Source organism: Peromyscus maniculatus, chromosome 8, assembly GCF_049852395.1.
Source record: "Peromyscus maniculatus bairdii isolate BWxNUB_F1_BW_parent chromosome 8, HU_Pman_BW_mat_3.1, whole genome shotgun sequence".
NCBI classification, from domain to species: Eukaryota; Metazoa; Chordata; class Mammalia; order Rodentia; family Cricetidae; genus Peromyscus; species Peromyscus maniculatus.
In genome coordinates, this window is record NC_134859.1 from 44,962,869 (window position 1) to 44,970,805 (window position 7,937).

Below are 7,937 nucleotides of genomic sequence, written 5' to 3' on the forward strand. Positions count from 1 at the left end.
AAAGCAAATAGATCCTAGATAACACTAAGTGCAGTTGGTGTATACCTATAATCCCAGCACTCAGGAAACTGAAGCAGGGGGATCATGAGTTCCAGGAAAAAAGAATAGTAAATTTAAACAGAAAATCTTTACTTTTGAATATTAGTATCTTAGTTTTTAATATAATTTCAATTTTTTTAAAGATTTATTTTATGTATGAGTGCTCTATCTGCATGTACACCTTTATGCCAGAAGAGGGCATCAGATCCCACTATAGGTGGTTGTGAGCCACCATGTGGTTGCTAAGACCTCTAGAGGAGCACCCAGTGCTCTCAACCCCTGAGCCATCTCACTCCAGCCCTGTAATTTCAATTTTATATAATTTTTTTCTTCCCTCCTCCTTCAGTGCTGGGAACCAAACTCAGAACAGAGAATATGCTGGGGAAAAACAATAAAACTGAGTCCCATTCTCAGTCCCCGAGTTTCTTTTGCTGTTAACTGGCACAGGAAGCTTGTGAGAATAAGTCTAACTTATATACACACACACCTTATTCTTTATTTATTGGTGCTAGGAACTGAACCAAGGATTTGATATGTGCTAGACAAGCGCCCTGTCACTGAGCCACATCCTCTAAAACATGATGAAATGCCAGTTGAAATTTTGCAACGAGCTCCAGATACTGCAGGGTTCCCAACTGGGGGCTTTTGATGGAACGTGGTCTGCCTTAGGATTCCATGGGCTGTTGTGAAGACAATCAAATCGGTAGGAAAGTCACTGCACAGGCAAGCAACTAGGAAGTGAAAAGCCAGCAGTCCGAGGACCCCGGAAGTTATGGGTGGGTGCTGGGGCCGTGGGTGGGGGCGGTTCGAGGTCCACCAGCTCAGTAGCAGACGTTCAGTGCTGCAGTTCTCCCTGCCCCCGCAGTGTGGCAGCAGAGCCTGAGTGATGGTGTTTCCTGGTGCCGCAAGGAGCTGCTGGTCCTGGATTTGGATGAGGAGGGACTAAGACCATATAACCTGCCTGAGCATGACCTTTGCTTCTGCTCTGCACAGCCAGGGTCCTTGTGGCTGGGACTTGTGTTAGGACATACAACCTGGGGGCAAAGCAGATGCCATCATTATGTCCCATGAGCTGTGGCCAGAGAAGTGAAAACTGCCTCCCATGTGGATCTCATCCGTCTGCTTCAGGAAGCACTGCTGGAGCTCCTCCTGGCAGTACCCAGGTTCCTCGGTTACTCGGGGGTGCCTCTTGGTTTTCCAGAGTATGCTGTATAGCTCCCATGTTTCCGCTCCAGGATGGAAGCCTGTGACATTCCTCTTGTCCACTGTGAGTGAGTGAGGCTCCCTACTTAATCTGTGGTCCCATTCAACACTCACCACAACTTCTAACACCACTCTTGAGTCAAAGCCTAATTCCACAGCTGTGTGCTAGTGTAGCCTTAGGTGGTGGTGGCACATGCCTTTAATCCCAGCACTTACACAGAGAAACTCTGTCTCAGAAAATAAAATTTAAAAATGAGTGTAGCCTTAAAGGAACAGTTGCCTGCACAGAGTAGGTGTTAGGTGTTAAATGGGGATACTACCCCCATTCTGCAATAAGAAAATGAAGGGCCGGGCGGTGGTGGTGGTGGTGGTGGTGGTGGTGGTGGTGGTGGTGGTGGTGGTGGTGGTGGTGGTGGTGGTACACGCCTTTAATCCCAGCACTCGGGAGACAGAGCCAGGCGGATCTCTGTGAGTTTGAAGCCAGCCTGGTCTCCAAAGCGAGTTCCAGGAAAGGCACAAAGCTACACAGAGAAACCCTGTCTTGAAAAACAAAACAAAAAAAAAAAACAAAAAACAAAAAGAAAAGAAAAAAGAAAAAGAAAATGAAGGTCTAAAGAGGGGAGATGGCAGAAACAGACCACGATTAGAACCTGGATCACAGACAGAAATGAAAGGAAACATACAGCCCATTTCCAGCAGCCCTATGATGGTATCTAATAGCCAGGCCCTGCAGCCTCAAAGCTACCCTCCCTGGAAATACACCCCAGTGAGAGTCCTCAGTTCTTGCTCACAGCTTCAACCAAATAAAGCCCAGTGCAGGGCAGGGAGCAGAAGCTAAGGTCACTTGCTGCCAAGCCTGATGATCTGAGTTTGATCTCCAGAACCCAAATAAAAGGTAGGAAAGACTCCACAGAGCTGTCCTTGCATACTTGACTCCTGCGTGGTAAGTATAAGCATACATACACATGTGTATATGGGCGCATGCACTAATAATAAGTGGAATGTTTCTGAAAAGAAAAAGAGCTCAGTCAGCCTCCAGAATGAGGCCTAGGCCAAGCTGAATCCTACCTCAGAAAGATAACTGAATTATCTACCTTTGACCTTTTCTTTGTAGAGGAGGGTGAAATTCAAGACAGGGGCTCAGGATCTATTCCAGTCTGGCCTGGAACTCACCATCCTTGGCAAGTTCCTTCTGAGAGCCTGTTTTCCACTCCGTAAAGTGAGCACAGAGAGGGCGCCCCACCCCAGCTTTTCTTTCCTACTCAGCCTCCGGCTGGAGTATGCCACGCATCAGGGGCGCCCTCGCATCAGGGGCGCCCTCGTATCTGTAGACCTGGGAAAATGAGGTACTACTGCCCTGTGGCTGGCCAGCTGACGCCTGGCCTGGTATCCCTCTCATCCTCTCATTCCTTAGCTTCCTCTCACACGAAGCCCACCCCACCCTTCCTAGATCTCCTGCAGGGATGCTAGGCCTGCTGGGCCCCCAGACACCACCTAGAAGCAGCTGCAGGTGTGGTTTAGCCAGCCCCTGGAAGGTTACACCAAATAAGTATTAGACCTTTTCCCTGCCCTTCTCTGCTCCTTGGGGCCTCCTCCTTGTCGTTCTTATGAACCACCCTCTCCTCTTCCCTTTGCAGGGATGTAGACCAATGTGACCTTGGACCAAGGTACTTCTCTATCCTAGCTCAAGCTTTCTCTCTCTCTCTCTCTCTCTCTCTCTCTCTCTCTCTCTCTCTCTCTCTCTCTCTTTCTCTCTCTCTCTCTCCCTCCCTCCCTCCCTCCCTCCCTCCCCTTGTTTTTTGTTTTTGTTTGTTTTTTTTTTTTTTTTTTTTTTTTTTTTTTTTTTTTTTTGGTTTTTCGAGACAAGGTTTCTCTTATGTAGCTTTGCGCCTTTCCTGGAACTCACTTGGTAGCCCAGGCTGGCCTCGAACTCACAGAGATCCGCCTGGCTCTGCCTCCCAAGTGCTGGGACTAAAGGCGTGCGCCACCACCGCCCGGCCTTTGTTTTTTGTTTTTTTTTTTTTTTTTTTTTGTTTTTTGTTTTTTGTTTTTTTTTTTTTTTTTTGGTTTTTTCGAGACAGGGTTTCTCTGTGTAGCTTTGCGCCTTTCCTGGAACTCACTTGGTAGCCCAGGCTGGCCTCGAACTCACAAAGATCCGCCTGCCTCTGCCTCCCGAGTGCTGGGACTAAAGGCGTGCGCCACCACCGCCCGGCTGTTTTTTGTTTTTTAAGACAAGGTTTCTCTGTGTATCTCTGGCTGTCCTGGAACTCACTCTGTAGACAAGGCTGGCCTTGAACTCAGAGATTCACCTGCCTCTGCCTCCCTGCTGCTGGGATTAAAGTCCTACACCACCACTGCCCAGCTCCATTTACTCTCTCTAAAGTGGAGGGGTTTTTGTACTTACAAGGACTAAAGTTGAAGCATATTAATTTCCTAAAGTGCCAATCCCTGGGGATTCCCTTAGAGGGTGCTGGCTTAGCTGAGGGAAATCCCTAGTCACCAGGCCATGTCAGCTCTCACTTCTGTGGTGTCAATTCCTAAACAGTAGATGGTGATTATTAGTGTTATTATCTGTGTTATTAGTGTGTGTGTGTGTGTGTGTGTGTGTGTGTGTGTGTGTGTGTGTGTGTTCCCAGATGAAAGAAACCTAGCACTTCATGTATAGTAAACATGTATTCTGACCTTAAACTTGCTATGTAGCCAAGTATGGCTTTGAATTTTTAAACTTACAGAGTTCTGAGATGACAAGCATTTAATACCACACCCAGTTTATTTAGTGCTGGAGGTTGAATCCAGGCCTCCTGCATGCTAGGAAAGCTTTCTGCCAATTGAGCTGGGTACCCAGCCCTGCTCCCTCTTGTGTGACAGTTTTGCTCTATTGTCCAAACTGTCCTGGAACTCATTATGTAGCCCAGTTTGGCCTTGAACTTGCAGTAATCCTCTTGCCTCAGTTCCCAGGGACTCCCAAACTACATCACCTGGTTTGTATGTTTTGTTGTTTGATTTAGTTTAGCTGTTATTAAGGAGGGCTGGAGAGATGACTCATGGCATAAGAATGCTTCATGCCTGGCATGGGACTCACACCTTTTATTCCCAGCACTCAGGAAGCAGAAGCTGACAGAATTCTGCTAGTTTGAGGCCAGCCAAAGCTACATAATGAAAACCTAGCTCAAAAAAAAAAAAAATAAAATAAAAATAAAATAAATAAATAAATAAATAAATAAATAAATAAATAAAGGAAAGAAATATAGCCAGGTGTTGTTACTCACATCTACAATTCCAGCACTTGGGAAGAGGCCGAAGCAAAAAAAATTCCTGTTCTAGAAAAAGTTCTAAGGCTTTGTACTTACAAGGACTAAAGTTGAAGCGTATTAATTTCCTAAAGTGCCAATCCCTGGGGATTCCCTTACCACGCTGACCCAGAACATACAGAAATCCACCTGCCTTGGGCCTGGAGATAGGTTCAGCAGTTAAGAGCACTGGCTACACTTCCTGAGGACCCAGGTTCAATTCCCAGCACCCACATTGGGAATCTAGTAACTGTTTGCAACTGTAGCTCCAGGAGATCTGAAGCCTCTGGCCTCTGCCATCATGTGCACATACCCACTGTAACACACACACACACAATTTTTTTTTTTTTTTTTTTTTTCGAGACAGGGTTTCTCTGTGTAGCTTTGCGCCTTTCCTGGAGTTCACTTGGTAGCCCAGGCTGGCCTCGAACTCACAGAGATCCGCCTGGCTCTGCCTCCCGAGTGCTGGGACTAAAGGCGTGCGCCACCAACGCCCGGCTTACACACACACAATTTTAAAGATAAAATAGACCTTTAAAAATCTATTAAAAATATGCTGGCTAGTTTTATGTCAACTTGATATAAGCTTAAAGTTATCTGAAAGAAAGGACCTTAGTTGAAAAAAATGCCTCCCTAAGATCCTGCTGTAGAGCATTTTCTTTTTCTTCTTCTTTTTTTTTTTTCCCCGAGACAAGGTTTCTCTGTGTAGTTTTGGTGCCTGTCCTGGATCTCACTCTGTAGACCAGGCTGGCCTTGAACTCACAGAGATACGCCTGCCTCTGCCTCTGGAGTGCTGGGATTAAAGTCGTGCACCACTGCCACCCATTGGGCATTTTCTTATTAGTGATTGATGAGGGAGGGTCCAGTCCATTGTGAATGGTGCCAATTGATGGTCCTGGGTTCTATAAGAAAACAGGCTGAGCAAGCCATGGGGGAGCAAGTGAGTAAGCAGCACCTCTTCATGGCCTCTGCATCAGCTCCTGCCTCCAGGTTCCTGCCCTGCTTGAGTTCCTGCCCTCACAGCTTTTGGTGATAAACTGATACATGGAACCGTGAGTAAAATAAACCCTTTCCTCCCCAATTGTGTTTGGTCATGGTGTTTCATCACAGCAATAGTGACCCTAAGATAGGGATATAGCTCAGTTGGTAGAGTGCTTGCTTACCTAGCATGTGCCGAGTTCTGCATTTGATCCCTCATGTTGTATAAAATGGGGCTTGGTGGTGCACACTTACAATAGGGAGGTAGTAGAAAGCAGATCAGGAGGACAAGTCCAGACAGGTTATATAGAGAAGCCTCTGTTAAAAGACTATCTTTTAACATGAATGTCGTAGCCCAGCAAGACAAACTTTTTCTTTAAATGGGTGTACTGTGGTGGCCTCTGGCTTTTATCCCTAAAGCAAGGGAGAATGTGGTACTTCCTACTCTTGACTGACTAATTTGGAAATCTGTGTGAGAAAATGAAGGAAATTGAGAGGGGGGCGTGGTCAACCTCTCAGGGCAACCTGCCTGTAGGAATGCAGCAATCCTTTATATAAACAAACGTTTTTGTGTTCTTAACTGTTGTTTTTTCCTCCCTTTTTTTTTTTTTTTTTTTCAAGACAGGGTTTCTCTATGAAACAGCCCTGGCTGTCCTGGAACTTGCTTTCTAGACCAGGCTAGCCTCGAACTCACAGAGATCAGCCTGCCTTTGCCTCCTAAGTGCTGGGATTAAAGGCGTGTGTCACCACTGCCCGGCACGGATTTTTTTCTTTCTTCCTAATTTATATGTGCGTAGGTAGTTTGTCTGTTTGCTTGTCTATGTTCCACATTGTGCCCATGGAGGCCGAAAGAGGGTGTCAGATGCCCTGGAACTAACTGGAGTTAGCACATGTTGTGAGCCACCATGTGAGTGCTGGGAATTCAATCCCATCTCTCCAGCCCCAGGATTTAAAATCTGTTCATCTCCTCCACCTGGTAAAAGTTTTACTTACACAGGGCCTGGAGAGATGGCCCAGTGGTTAAGAGCACTGGCTGCTCTTCCAGAGGACCTGAATTCAGTTCCCAGCACTCACTTCAGGCTGCAGACAACCACCTGTAACTCTAGTTCCAAAGGATCCCAGGCTGTCTTCTGGCTTTAATGGGCACCCATATATACATGACAGGCACATGCACATTCATGCATGCAGGCTACATACAGACACACAAACATACACATAAATAAAAATAAACCTTAAATCTTGAATTCCTTTGCATGAAAGCTTTAAAAAGTGGGGGGAGATTTATAGTATATTGGTCCTTGGCAGGCTAGCCAACTTTATTTTTATTCATTTGTCTTGTGTTTGCCAAGGGGGTCAGAAGAGGGTGCTGGATCCCCTGAAATGGTAGTTACAGGTGGCTGAGAGTTTAGCAGGGTGCTAAAACTGAACCTGCTCCTAACTCAGGTCATTTCTCCAGCCAGCTTTGTCAAGAAAGAAAATCATTTCTCATACCTGGGTTACATGAGATGCTGTCTCATTTAAAAAAGAAGAAAGAAGAAAAGAAAAAAAAGAAAGAGGGAAGCCAGGCAGTGGTGGTGCAAGCCCAGCACTCGGGAGGCAGAGGCAAGGTGGTAAAGAACCTGAGTTTAGCCGGGCGGTGGTGGTGCACGCCTTTAATCCCAGCACTCGGGAGGCAGAGCCTGGCGGATCTCTGTGAGTTCGAGGCCAGCCTGGGCTACCAAGTGAGTTCCAGGAAAGGCGCAGTCATTGTTATTGGCCATCAAACAACAGAAGTTATTAGGGTTTTGTTTTGGTTTGTGTGTGTGTGTGACTGCATGTCAAATTCCTGGGGTTTGATTACCCAGGGATCCTGATAAACTTTCACTTCAGCATTGAGGGCAGAGACAGACGATGTTGCCGTAAGCTGGAAACACCCTGGGGCATGACAGGGACTTCAGCCTAGGCCTCTGAGTTGCTTCTAATGATGGCTGGTGACCAGTGGGGTCTGGTCTTGGTCTGTGCTGGTTGTTCCAGTTTCATCCTCTGTGAACCTGGGGTGATATCTCTGTGTGATATCTGTGCCTCTCTCAGGGAGCTCTTAAAACCATTAAGCCTGTTGAGACCAGGAGAGGCCCTTTGCTGTCAAGCCAACCGCTTTAGCAATAGCACCGGAAAGATCTGTGAGTAGTGAGCCCCAACTCACAGGGCGGTCTGAGCAGAGCTGGTCGTGGGCAGTTTGGGGGTAGCCAAATCCCTGTTGTCGCTGAGCAGCTACCTCAGGGTTAGAGGTCAACTCCTCCTCTCTTGACACAACTCGGGGTGGGGGGGGGGAGGAGAGAACGGGGCGAGAGGGGGAGAAGATCTCTCCCAGCATCAGCTTGCAGGAAAAGGTTCAGCATAGAGGCCATTGTCCAGATGAGAAAAGTCTTGGGAGGTGGGTGGGACAGG